The sequence below is a fragment of the Chelonia mydas genome, chromosome 3 (assembly GCF_015237465.2).
Source record: "Chelonia mydas isolate rCheMyd1 chromosome 3, rCheMyd1.pri.v2, whole genome shotgun sequence".
Lineage (NCBI taxonomy): Eukaryota > Metazoa > Chordata > Testudines > Cheloniidae > Chelonia > Chelonia mydas.
This window is the reverse complement of record NC_057851.1, coordinates 173,690,788-173,705,456: the sequence shown is the minus strand read 5'-3', so window position 1 is coordinate 173,705,456 and position 14,669 is coordinate 173,690,788. Positions and strand designations below refer to the sequence as shown.

The following is a 14,669-nucleotide window of genomic DNA, read 5'->3' as shown; positions in this document are numbered from 1 at the left end:
ATACTGTGGGAGACCGTATCAAAAGCTTTGCTAAAGTCAAGGAATAACACATTCACTGCTTTCCCCTCATCCACAGAGCCAGTTATCTCGTCATAGAAAGCAATGAGGTTAGTCAGGCATGACTTGCCCTTGGTGAATCCATGCTGACTGTTCCTGATCACTTTCCTCAAGTGCTTCAGAACTGATTCTTTGAGGACCTGCTTCATGATTTTTCCAGAGACTGAGGTGAGGCTGACTGGCCTGTATTCCCTGGATCCTCTTTCTTCCCTTTTTAAAAGATGGGCACCACATTAGCCTTTTTCCAGTCATCCGGGACCTCCCCCGATCGCCATGAGTTTTCAAAGATAATGGCCAATGGCTCTGCAATCACATCAGCCAACTCCTTTAGCATCCTCAGATGCAAGATAAGTCATGTGAGATATCATTGGAAAGGTTATGATTTACTGAATATGATTATCCTATTTGTATGCATGTGTCATTTTTGTATCTGAAGTTAGGAATATTGGCTATATATGTCTATTACAAAAGTGTTTCTACCTAGGAAACATCCACTAGGCAAAAGACTGTCAGTCAAGATGGCTGGCTGGGAAGCGTCCATTCAGGTTTATCCATTAGGAAAAAAATAATAGGTCTTAGAAGGAGCTTATCTCCCACTAGGGAGTCTTCCTGGGGATGCTACAAATGGCCTCTGAGCAATGGCAGCTGTGGCACTACAGGGACATGTAACCAGGTCACCTGGTACTGGACTCCATCTTGGAATACCAGTGTTTTACCACTGACTGGCATGGGAACTAAGCTTTAAGACAAAGAGTTCCTGCCATAGTCAAAAGCTATTTAAGGCAGGGGAGTGATATCATCATGGCTCTTCACTGCCTCCCCACCCAAAGGGACACAGTGAAAGACCTGAGGAACAAGGACTGAACTGGGGGGAAACGGACCCAGGCTAAAGGGATTTTTAGCCTGTGAAAGGAACACCTGGGGTTTGTAAGCTGTAAGCAAGTGCAGCTGGCCCTTTAAGAATCTTTGCAGCTTGCTTGAATCATCATTTAGGGTGAGAATTTGCTACTCATACCCAATCTCTTTAATATATTAAGCTTGGTTTGTGTATTTTGTTTGTTTGCTAGGTGATCTGCTTTGATCTGTTTGCTCTCCCTTATAATCACTTAGAATCTATCTTTTGAAGTTAATAAACTTATTTTTGCTTTGTCTAAAACCAGTGTGTGAGAGTCCTAACTTGGGGCAGAAAGGTGTTGCATATCCTTCTTCACACTGAGGGAGGGGACGAGTTTCATGAGCTTACGCTGTACAGATCTCTGTGCAGTACAAAACGGTATCATTTTGGGTTTACACTCTAGAGAGGGGTGTGCACTTGAGTAGCTGTGCAGTTCCATAGCTGTAACCTCCCTATGCAGAGCTGATTATAGCATCTGTATGTACTGCAGGTGGGTGTGTCCCTACCTGTATGTGTGCTGGAGCCTGGGAGAGGGCTTGGCAGGCTGGTCACAGCAATACAGTTTAAAGGGAGCCCAGGCTGGTGGGTTGGGGGGCTCAGTGGTACCCCAGTTCCAGGTGGCACCCTGAGGGGAACCTGTCATAGCCATGTTTTTGGACAGGTACAAGAGTATGACAATGGAAATGTTTTACAAATGGATAATATAAAAGGGACACACAGTAGTTTATTGATCTTTAACCTCAGCAAGATACACAGAGCATTTATTTTTAAAATGTAAAATACATGTGTTGACCTATCTAAAGTGCTGCCTGAGAATTTTTCACTTTTTTAGGGGAAGGAAGTCTTATCAGAAATGGCAATTCATAATTTACTTATTAACATTTCAGTTCTCAATTTCTAGTTTTAATTGTGCAGTGCCCTACTGGTAGGTTAACCCTGGAGTTATTGCAATGTGCAAATTCGCTTCCTATAAATGTAACACAGATTGAAAAATGATTGCAGAAAAGAAGTGAACTGTGATGTCCATTAATTAGATAATTACTGCTGCATGTTTTTTCTCATAAAACTCTCAAATGGGAATAACATATTTGCAGGAGTCAGGAACCTCTTGTGCCACTGAGACTTCTGCTTTATTCTTCCACATTTAGTGGCTAATTACATTTTTAATCACAAAAATTATCATTGCAAAAATAAAAATATATATTACCAGAAGTAGCATTGACGTTATAGAGAGTGGAGTCTTTATTCTCAGTACTACACAGACTGGAATCTTACTTAATAAAGTGGTAGATTTTGCCTGACCTTTTTATGTGGTGATGAGATTGGGGCAGGAGAGGTGGGGAAGGCGTATAATGTTCCTTCTCCCAAAACGCTACCTTTGTGCAGCCCACATATGAGCCAAGCAAAATTATACCCTCCTTCCTTAAGAGAAGTATAGGGGCTGCTCCCTCCTTCAGGAGCACACTACGCTGCCCCTCAAAATGGATGAGGAGGCAAAGGGATGGGGGGAAGTGACTTTGCCTGGTTTCCCTGTGCACCTGTCCATAGAACTGAGCTGCTTGGCCGCTGGAGCATACCTATTATTACCTGGAAGGCAAACACAGGGATGGCAGAGCCCTGAGGAGATTGTTTGGGTAACTGAAAGACTGGTGATGTTTGGGTGCTGACACCAAGTTAGCATGAGCAAATCTCCCACTTGCTGGTGGAAGGAGGGTAACAAAGTGATTCACAGTCCTGGGCATCCTGAGAAAGTGCCACACACCCAAGCTGACAGTGTGGTGATGCAGCCATAGGTCTCCCAGGGTGTTCCCTGACCACTTTAGAGAAGTAGAGTAGAGGGCCCTTATGGGCACAATTAATTTTCAGCTCTTTCCACATCTTTGGTGGAGACCTGGTGTGCACCCAGCATAGATACTTTTATCTACCCTGCTCTAAGCCATTTACCCTAGCTTTGACAGTAGCAGACTGCCAGGTCTTCACCATAACCAAAGAAATAAACTCATCAAATAGGAAGAAACTAGGCTGAAGTTTTATGAGGGGAGGACTCAAAGTTCATTTGGATCTTTACTGAGTGATGTATCTCTGCACAGTGGGTGAATTTCATACTGTACTCTTGGGCAGTTAACCAAACAACACCTTTTGAGATTCCCCCATAGCTATTTATGAAATATACCATCCTTTTAAAAAAGTATTCGTACCTACCTAATGATTGTACCAGGACTAACCAAAACTACTTCATTCATTGTAGTGAATATTGAGATCCTCCCTGTGTGGCCTGAAGCATATAAGAGAAGGGAGGTAACTAAGTGAGCTCTCTTCTGGCATCTGCTGGAGAGCAAGGGGAGTTTACTGATTGAGCAATACCTCATTTGCAGATTAACTGTGAATAACTGGGGGACAATAGGTATAAATTGACTAAGTTTTGTAATTGGGGACAATATTTCAGATGCCACTCTGCTGGGAACCACCTTGGCAAGGCCTGGACAATGGCTGGGCTTGGGGTCACCCTGACACGAGTGATGTTTGCAAAGGTTGGGTATGAGACCCCTGGCCAGAACTAAAGAGGACTGTTATGTTTGTGACTTGCTGCTGAAAGCACTTCTCTCGCTGGTGGGTTCCTAGAGTCAGGTAGGGTTCCTTATACCACTAATCCCTTTTTTAAGAAGCTGAGCTGAGAGTAGTAGCTGCATCCTGTAATGGGGGCAGAGCTGCAGATCAGTCCCCAACTGAGAAATAAAGTCTGTGGCCAGAGTGGAGTTGCAGTTCCAGGCCACCATCAACAGCACATAGGTCAGAGCTACCATTCACAGCCAAAGGATAGAGAAAGGTGGCAGTTTGGGCTATTAACAATGGTGAGTGGGGAGAAGTGTTATTTAGGGCGGAGTGTATGGAAAACAGTAGATCTGAGGGATTATGGGCCCCAGTGTCCATCCCACCTAGAAACTCTGGTGAGGCCTACCTGACCCAACATCACAGCTGAATGTCACTATAGTTACTCAGGTTATTGAGCCCAGAGCTGCTTAGGCAAACTGGAGCTAGATTCTCCTTGGACTTCCTGACCAACCAACCAACTGAGTGGGAAGGTTACAATACTCCATCAGCCACTCATGGCTTTTTATGAAAAGGGACATTTCCCTTCTATGCCCCAATAAAGGTTTCCTGTTTAAAACCTGTTGATCACTGTGCTTGCAAGTGGGGAATAAATTGCCTATCAGTGGTGCCGAAAGTGATTTAGATGTATACAGGTTCCCAGGTTACTGGATGGGGGCTCAAGACAGAGTTATAAAAGTGTTAGAAAAAAACCTGGAAAATGAGGACCCAGCCCTTGATTGTTGCCAGTGTCATTGGGAGAAGAGTTACACCTACACCTGCATCACTTTTCTCCTCGGCTAACACAATCCATTTTTATTATAAAGATTGTTACTTTTTAAAGTGAGAGGAGAAAATATAAAAGTCAGTCAATAAAGAATATTTAGTCAATAAAGAATATTATAAATTATTTAAAGTAAAATGCATCATTAATGACTGGGAAAAAGATTGTCTGTAAAAAAGACTTGTTTTAGTCACTGTAAACAGCGTAAATACCAGACATCATGCAAAATTAAAGCAGAAATTGTCAGCAGATAATTATAATTTACTGTCAACTTTGAGGTTCCTTATATCTTTTTGTATTTTTGTTTCTTGCATGTGATCTTATTTATTATAAGAGTCCTTAATTGGAAGGATTCCCAGTCTACCTCCCACATTTAGTTTCACAGTTTATTTCTTCCTACTAGACAGAGGAAGGAAAATATATATTTAGCCAGGAAAAAGCTAAGTCAGTCAAACTAAAACAGTCCATTTTTTTTAAAGACAGACAAATACCATGCACCAGTCATAACTCTGTTCACCTTTTTTTTTTATCAGCAGCATTCTAGTGTCATGTTAACCACACTTCCACTATAAATCTGTATTTTCATGGGCTCATGACATGTTCAAAAATAATTCTTCCCTGACTGAAGTCTGGGGCACTTTGTCTCTGCCTGGAAGCTGAGATATAAAAAAAGGAAAACAAGCTGGGGACACATTGTGACATCAGTTTTTAATGCACAAATCTCTTATGCCCTAATTATGTACTATAGTCTGTGTTGGGCTCCAGACCCCAGCCTCCATGAGAAATAATGGGGCTGCCCAAAGACGTAAATGTCTGCCCATACAGAGTAGTTTGTAAGATTGGGGCCTTAGAAAGTATTAACAGAAGTCACTCAAGCTGCACTTTTTAATCAGATAGTTAAGTACTCGTTACTATTTTATTTTTCCTTTTATTATATTATGCATGTCTGATTCACCATTGTGTTATTCCAGTTATATGGCAGCATAATACCACTGGCGAGACATGAACCGGATTATAAACTTCTTTTCATGTATACATTCAGAGATCTGCTTTTGAATTTTTGACCCCCTCTTATCACACACATCTGGAAAAGGACAGGACTTAGCATGGCATAAGAAGAAACATGTGGAATTGGCCACTACAGCTGGGTAGAGTAAACAGGAAATAAATAATTGTTTAACCCTAGAGCATAATATTGTACTGAATTTTTACCTCTGTGTGAATTCTATTTATCAAGCATTGCCTATAATTTGTAAGATAACATTTTCCATTTGCAGATTGACTTTCAAAACATGTTTTTAAGATTCCTTTGAGAAACATAAACTGCAAGAAAGTTGGTCTTTCCTTGCATTGCTAATTAGATGTTTTTAATTTAATTAAAACTGGACAAAGCCATACAAAATATACCACAAGGAGGAAACCTGCATTGCCAGAGGCATGAATTACATGACCTAAATGGTCTTTTCCATCTCTAATACCTATGGTTGGTAATTAAATTGTGATATTTAAAGAGGGATGCCTATTTATTTAACAATTCCTATTTATGAATCCAGCTGAGAATAGCATTTATTTCACACTCATTTAATCTCTTCCATCACAAATATGCCAAGAAACCCAGCAACCTTTTGCTAGAAAGTCATTTAATAAAATATGAACAAAAGTAAGATGTGATGTTCATACTTGTCAAATATGATCATTCTTAGGCATTTCTGATAAACTGGGGGATTGGGAGACTAATACACTATAGATCAATAAATTCTGATATGGATGCAGAAGATGTAGTCAGCTTTGTTTCTAGTGTTAATATCCTGAATGATACAATTATTTTGTTTTCCTGGGAAAGCTGAGAGAAGAAGCTAATAGGCTAGGTACCATCACAATTAATGGACTGTAAATGGATACATTGTTGCTAAGCAAATGGGGCTAGTGTAATATCCTGGGAGGGTTGCTCTGTCCCAGTTCTGTTATGTACCCTTTCACACTTTGCTGCATGATGACTGGCCCTTTGGGCATTACTTGCTGGATAAAGTGAATCATCAAGGCAGTGATAACTTCTTAGCAAACTTTGCATTTAAAAAAAAATGCCAAGCCCTGGGTAGACTAGCCATTGAAAGCATTTGTGCTGTTGTTGCTATTACTCCCAAACCCCTCTTTCCAACCCCCAAAAAGGACTTAATTGCTGCTTGTTTTGTTTTTATAATTGGTAAATCTGAGACCTTATGGGGAAGGAAATTATATATATATATATATATATATATATATATATATATATATATATATATATATAAACACTAAGAGGCTAATTAATTAAGATGTGCTATTATCTGCAGGAGAAAAAAAACTTTTGTAGTGATAATCAAGATGGCCCATTTCAGACAGTTGACAAGAGGTGTGAGGCTGCTTAACATTTCCCCATGTTAAGCATCCTCACACCTCTTGTCAACTGTCTGAAATGGGCCATCTTGATTATCACTACAAAAGTTTGTTTTCTCCTGCTGATAATAGCTCATCTTAAGTAATTAGCTTCTTAGAGTTGGTCTGGCAACTTCCACCTTTTCATATTTTCTGTATGTATATATATCCTCCTACTATATGCTCCATTCTATGCATCTGATGCAGTGGGCTGTAGCCCACGAAAGCTTATGCTCAAATAAATTTGTTAGTCTCTGAGGTGCCACAAGTATCCTGTTCTTTCTGAGTATACGGTATGCAATCCTGATTCATACCCACTCTCCATCCTCCAGGCTCACTGTCTCAATCTACTTCCCCACTGCTCCTGCAAGTTTTCCTGGCATCCCCTTTGTCCCAGAGTTAAGCAGCTTGCTTCTCCACACTGCCTGCGATCTAAATGCCCATCATGGAGATGGCATTTAGAGCACAGGAGCGACAGGCTCCCTGATTTCAGTTCTGGTACCCACACTGCCCACAGCAGCCCAGATCAGCAACTGCAAATATCCACACTATCAGAGAGAGAGAGAGTATATTTAGAGAATGGCTAATCCCCAGGTACAGCTTCCAATACACTACCTCTAGGCCCAGGAATTTTCCCACGCAGTGAAGTGGAAGTGATGGGAAAGTTTGCCAAAGTTTCTCCTTCACTTGGACAGTCCCTATTTCATGTACCGCATGCTGGGTAATAACTTGAGAAGACTGCATGTTTCTAAAACTCAAGTGGTGCTTTATTAAGAGAACAATTTACAGAGATACTGCAATCATAGCTGGCATTCCAGCCATGTGCACACAGACTGATTTCCTGGTGCTGCCTCCAAACTCTTCCTTCCTGCCTCTCTCCAAGTGCTGTGCAGGTTGCTTGCTATGCTCCCTGTGAAGTTCCCATTAAGTCTTCCACTTACATCAGCAAAGAAATAACAGGATTAACTCATTTTTGTTCAAGGGACCTTGTCATCTGAAATTTACATTTTGAAAAACGTAAAAAGCTTGTAAGAGGGAATTCTTACAGAAAATGTTTTCTTCCGGGGAGGAATTATTCATTCCCCTAGATTTCTAGAAACCTAAACACTGGAACAAAACTGACTTAATTGTCTAGGTACAATCTCACTGGCCAAGGTGAACAAAATATAAAAAGTAATAACCAACAGTGAAAAGTAAATTTAATTTTTCAAATACTTTGAGAGTTAAGGTACTCAAAAAATAGGAAAGCTTCTTTATCATCTTGATTGTGTCCTTTTGAAAGTTGTAAATATTAGGAGTGCAGTTAGAGGTGGCCAGAAATTGAACTCTGTCTCACAGGAAATTCCAATATTTCAATATTTGTTTTCTACACAAATTGGGACAGAATGTACTAATAATGAAACTTTTTCATGGAAAATTTTGATTTGGAAATGTAGAAACATTTCATTTTGATGGAAAATGTAGAAGGAAAAATGTTTCAATGTTCACAAATTGAAAGTTTGTGTTTTGGTTTGCCAAACAGACAAAAAAAATTAGCCCAACCATTTCCTCAGGGCAGCACCTTTTCCCCTTGTTTATACTGAATCAGCGTAGATGCCCAATAATTCTCCAGTGAATGCTAATGAGCATATTGCACATATTTGTCCCAGTTTTAATTTAGGCAATATTCCCACTAGAAACATTGTCTAATTAGAGCATCCATTAAAAGTCCTCTTAATTTTACCAGCTTTTAAATAATTATTAACTCTTACTAAAAAGCATTTTATTCCAATTACATGCAGGGACACTGCTTTACATGCAGCACGTACCTACATTAATCTGTAGAGATATGTAGGAATTTAAAAGATAGGGATATGTTATTTAATTTTATATGAACTTTGACATAATGCCATTAAGAAAGATAACTTGCTTTGTTAAGACATGCTGGTAATTGTGTTGCACTTTTTTTTTCCCAAATAGTTGTAAGTTAGCCTTTATATACTGTCAGAAATCTATTTTACATAATATCATATACAGATATGTATATAGTATATATTACACATAAAATCAACTGAAGTACCATTAATACTCTGAAATGTGACTGTGTATAAATGACAACTTCTTACTATGCTCCCTATGTCTATTCAAAGCTATATCTGTTTACTTTACAGTAAGTTTTACACCTCTTAGAACTACAGAACCCATATAATTCTGGAAGAGTGAGCTGGAATCTGATCTGGCTTGTGCATCATTCTCTGAATTGTTAAGAATGTTAAAACTAGAATTTTTATTGTTGGTGCTATTCAGTCCAGGAAGAATCCAGCACAGCTTTCAGATTTTATGCTGAATAACTATAGTCTGTATTTACAAATAAATCTTTTTAATCTATACAGTTAGCAGATTTAATCTAAACAAGGAACTCCACAGTGTGAGTTTTTTTCCTATTTGAATCGCTTTTCAGAATGAACCACATTTTAAATTACTATAAAAATAAGAATATGAGTTAGACTCATAAAAGCAAGTAAATTTAGTGGAAATATCCTGGGTGAAATCCTGGCCCCCTGGACTAAAACAAGGTCAGGATTTCACCTGCTATTTTCAAAATAGGGACAAAATTCTTTTCTTGGGCCAATGCAAATAATTGTCATTGTCTTCAAAGGCAGCCACCCACATGTATAACTTAGCCATATGCATAAAATGTTTTGATTGAGGGAATTAATTTATTATCCTTGTTTTGTGAAGCTCACAAAAAGAATATATTAGGTTATATATGAAGAAGTACCTTCACTTATGAGCTGAATTAAACTATAATTTCTCCTTTGCATAATGTTGTATATTTTAATGTATTTTTCAATCTAAAGAATGCTCCAAGGTAGAATTATTATTACAACTTCATCCCTTCATTTTATTTTTACTTTCCATTTGCTTCCCTAAAGATTTCTTAATCTTTCTACCATTTCTATTGGATGAATTTGGAATTTTTAATCTCAGCAAGTAAGATCCCAGTCCTGTCTGGCCTTGTGCAGCTAAGCCCCATGTGATGAAAAATTTGAACAGAGGCTGCAGAATCTGGCCCATAGATGCTTGTTTTGGAGACGTTTGTACTGTATTCTGAGTTATATACAGAATTCATATATTTCTGAAAATAGAATAATTCAAAAAGGTGAGGATTCCTGTCTTCACCAGCTGAATACTTAAGATTTTGCTTTCTAAACACTCATTCAATGAAACTGATCTACTGTCAAATAGCTACTAGAACAAGAAAGGTAATGTATTCATCTTGAATAAATTATTTATTGTACTAAATTCAGGAATTAAAATTCAGATTTAGGCATCATCTACTGCTAATGAGTTATCTGAAGGAATCACCTCTGATTTACACCAGATTACAGAAAACAGGAGATTTCATATTTTCTTCAGAGCTGAGTCAGGCCATGTGAAGTCAATTGTTGCTATGACAACGTATGAATCAGTGAGAAGATAAGATGACTGAATATAGAGAATTAATTTACTTAAGATCATTCATTTGCTCTTTGATAGGAGGCATATGCTTATTTAGAAGGACTAAACAAGCACATTCTAATTACCATGCATCACTTTTAATAATGTTGATAAAACATAGTGCAGATAGTTGTTGCTAAAAGAAATGCATACAGTGCACATTATTCTTGCAGGTAGGTTGGTTTATATTTCATTAATTTTGCTTTTTGATTAAAGGAACATTGGTAGATAACATTTTTATGTATTCTCTCTCTCTCTCTCTCACACATACATACACACACACAAACAATTTGATACATATGTTGGGAATATAAATAAGTCTTTGCCAAGGCACACTGCAATAAACCACTCAACATTAAGAATATCTTTGTTTGCCACTGATTTAAACACAAAAACAGCCTAACTGGGGACCAAGAAAAATAATCTGTAATTTTTCCATGTAGAAGGTAAAAATGTACCAAGCATGAGCCAATGGGGTCAGCACAGGAAGCTTCCATAGTGAATGGACAGAAGAGCAGCATTACCACCACATTTGCATATTAATATTAAGTCCCTCCCTTAGCTTTGCCAATTTTCTAACTACTGACAACTGGCCCCCGCCCCACGCCCTGTTCCACCTCTTCCCCCAAGACCCCGCCCCCTACTCACTCCTCTCTCCCCATTCCTCATAGCTGGATCCTCACCATCCCACCCCCCCAACTGGACTCCCTTTGCTCCAGAGCTGCAGCCTGAAGTGGAGCCTGCCTGCTAACAAGATGCAGGTATGAGGAGGACCCAGCTGAGCAGGGATGGTGCAGGTTAATGACCAGGTGCTTCCCCCACCCCCGGCCGGCGGTAACCAGACTTTTGGTGTCCTGTCAGTACATCTGACCAGATGCTGCCAGCTCCCCTTTTCAATTGGACTTTCCAGTCAAAAACCAGGCACCTGGCAACCCTACCTCACAGGTACAAAGTACTCTTTACATGGCGCCATCTCAAGACATCTCCACCTACATGTCCAATGGGACAGCCAACACCCAGGTAGTTTACTGTGGGCTGATGTCCCAGTTAATCAGCATCCCCCTTTGGTCAGACAGGGCATTGCACAGAGTCTGCTCAGACTGGAGGGGCTGTCAGTCTGCCCTTCTGGTCTGAGTCTCTAGTCCTATTCTGGAGGCAAGGGTATTAATTTCCGTCCCACTGGGGTGTGCAGACTCCCCCTTATGTTGTGCAGGAGTCACCTGGGCCTTCTCCTGGATGGGCTGGAATCCTCTTTGACTCTTAAGGCACTGTTAAGGGCTAGGTAGGGGAACCCAGGACCACCCACTTCACTGGGTTCCAGCTCAGGGTCCTAACCTCAGGCAGGCAGAATCAGTCCTTAACAATTGTCCTGCTACCTCCTTACGACCTCCCTTGGTTCTGTAGGCTTCTGCAACCTGTGGCTCTGCTCATATCTTCTGTGGGTTGCTGTCACTCTGGAGTGGATTCTTACCAGCTTGCTGGCAGGACCTTCTTGCCTGACAACTTTGTAGAAATGGAAGTCTTAAAGAAAGTTACATGACTCATAGACTGGATCAACGGTATGGGAGCTCTGTAAAAAAACAACAACATATAGACAAAATTTGCATATGTTTTAACCTCAATAACATTCTAAAACCACCCATTAACAAAGAAAGGAAGAAATTCTGCCAAAACTCACAGAGGTAAAGACCTTGCCAGTTTCAGATACCAAAGATGGTTTCTGTCAGATAAAACCTGATGACAAAGACAGCTATTTGATGACCTTCTGGACTCCTTTTTTGCAGATACATGTACTTGTGAATGCCAGGAATGATGGAAGAGTACCAGAGATGTTAATAGAAAGAGCTAGACAAACTCAAAGGGGTTGATGTAATTGCAAATGTCATCTTAGTATTTGCTAGAGCTGCTGTTTTGGTATATTGTTTTCTTGCTGCACAGGGGTCAGAATTTATCTAATCTTCACAAACTGGACAGGGGGTCCATAGGTTATATATCTTGCACAAGATATTATCAGTGCCATGGCCATCTTGTAGGATAAACTATAAACAGTGCATAAAAGTATGTCAGTCCTATAGCCTTTTACTGTCTGAAATACTGTGCAGTTGACTCACATTGATATAGACTAACTGGAACAGAGGTGAAATGATATAATCTGTGTGAAACTAATGCAGTCTTCCCACACATAATGAATTGTTTTTATATGAATGGCTTCAACTCATTGGAAGATCCGTCCATGGTTTTCCCCAAAAAGAATGTCTGAGGTGGGTCAGAACTAGATCTGGTTGGGAAATGATATTTTTCCATTGAAAATTTGAGAGAGGAAAAATCATTTTCATCAAAAAATTCCATTATAAATTTTGTTTTCATTTAAGAAATTGATGAAATCTCAAAATTTTCCAGAGCAAGCAGACACTTTTCCTGAAAAATTTAATCTAGTCAAAATCCATTTTCCATTTAACAGTTTTGATGGAAAAATGTTCAGCCAGCTGTAATCATAATAAATTAGGCCAGCTGCAATCAACCTTTCTGTTTGCTGGGAAGAATATTAAAAGACAGCCAAAACCCAGAGAGGATCTAAGTGAGATTTTTATTCTAAATTTGTACAGATGGATGATTCACTACTTATGTGATTGTCACGACCTAGCATTTCATGTACTGGTTTGGATCAGGCTACAGAAAATTCTTGTTGCTCTATCATGTTTCATGATTTTATGGTTACAAATAGGAATAGGATACAAATAGGAATGGGAAAACTGGTTTAGTTAAAATAACCCTCACGCCCCAAACCTCCTGTGATGGATTCCCCCAGGGGTGCCACCTGAAACTGGAGTACCTCTGAGCCCTCTGACCCACCAACCTGGACTCCCTCTCACACTAAGATGCTGTGACAAGTGGCAGACCCACTCCCGCATTCACACAGTAGGGACGCATCCAACGGCAGTTATATGCTGGCTGCCTGACCAGCCACTGCATAAACCAACAATAGAGAGGCTACAGTCAAACTAACCCACTTCCCAGCCTAGGGCCCCAGAGCTGTACTGTCCTGCCCTGGTCCAAACCCCAACCAGTATGAATTTATTATCCAGTTCGCCTCCCCCTGAATGTGGAGAGGAAATGCTCTGAGCTAAGATTCCCAAGCACTTCCATGCAAACTCATCAGTTTAGACTAATACATTTATTAACTACAAAAGACAGGTTTTAACTGATAATAAGTGAAATAGACCAAAGCAGGTTACATAGTAAATAAACAAAAACACAAACTAAGCTTAACATACCTTGGCCTTGAGCAGGTCACTGAAGACTATGTGGCTCTGGGAAGAAGGATAAAGGAGTTTGAGGCTCAAGTTGTGTTCTCATCCATCCTCCCTGTTGAAGGAAAAGGCCCAGGTAGGGACCATTGAAGTGTGGAGGTAAATGTGTTGTTACGCAAGTGGTATTGGAGAGAGATCTTTGGATTCTTCGACAATGGGATGTTGTTCCAGGAAAAAAGATTTCTAGGAAGAGATGCGATCTACCTAATGGAGAGAGGGAAAAGCATTTTCACAGGCAGGCTTGCTAACCTAATGAGGATGGCTTTAAACTAGATTTGCCAGGGGATGATGAACTAAGCCCTGAGGTAAGTGGGGAAATGGGATACCGGGAGGAAACACAAGGAGGAGGGTGCAACAGGGGAGGCCTCCTGATTCATACTGAAAAAGTAGGGCAATTGGCTAGTTACCTTAGGTGCCTGTACGTGAATGCAAGAAGCCTGGGAAACAAACAGGAAAAATTGGAAGTCCTGGCACAGTCAAGGAACTAATATGTGATTGGAATAGCAGAGACTTGGTTGGGTAACTCATGTGACTTGAGCACTGTCATGGTATAAACTGTTCAGGAAGGACAGGTAGAGGAGAAAAGGTGGGGGAGTTGCATTGTATGTAAGAGAGCAGTATGATTGCTCAGAGCTCCAAAAACCTGTTGAGAGTCTTTGGGTTAACCTTAGAGACAAGAGCAACATGGGTGATGTTGTGGTGAGCATCTGCTGTAGACCACCAGACCAGGAGGATGAGGTAGATGAAGCTTTTTTTGGACAACTAACAGAAGTTTCCAGAAAATAGGCCCGGGTTCTCATGGGGGAAATCAATCACCCTGACATCCATTGGGAGAGCAATACAGCCGTGCACAGACAATCCAAGAAGTTTTTGGAGAGTGTTGGGGACACCTTTCTGGTGCAACTACTGGAGGAACCAACCATGGGCCGTTCTCCTCTTGACCTGCTGCTCACAAACAGGGAAGAATTGGTAGGGGAAGTAGAAGTGGATGGCAACCTGGGCAGCAGTGACCATGAGGTGGTCGAGTTCATGATCCTGACAAAAGGAAGAAAGGAGAGCAGCAGAATATGGACCCTGGACTTCAAAAAATCACAGGGAACTGATGGGCAGGATCCTGAGGGAGGCTAATATGAGGGGGAAA

The 14,669-nt window shown here is 40.3% G+C and overlaps 1 long non-coding RNA gene across 1 annotated transcript in view; it reads right to left on the bottom strand.

The window, feature by feature from the left end:
* The window catches only part of LOC122464856, a 31,264-nt gene extending 24,293 nt beyond the window's left edge, over positions 1-6,971 (bottom strand). The window contains exons 1-2 of the long non-coding RNA XR_006289250.1: positions 6,732-6,971; positions 5,901-5,913 (exon numbers count right to left, since the gene is read on the bottom strand). This is a non-coding gene — a long non-coding RNA (uncharacterized LOC122464856). The remainder of the gene's footprint in view (positions 1-5,900; positions 5,914-6,731) is intronic.
* Positions 6,972-14,669: the final 7,698 nt, after the last annotated feature.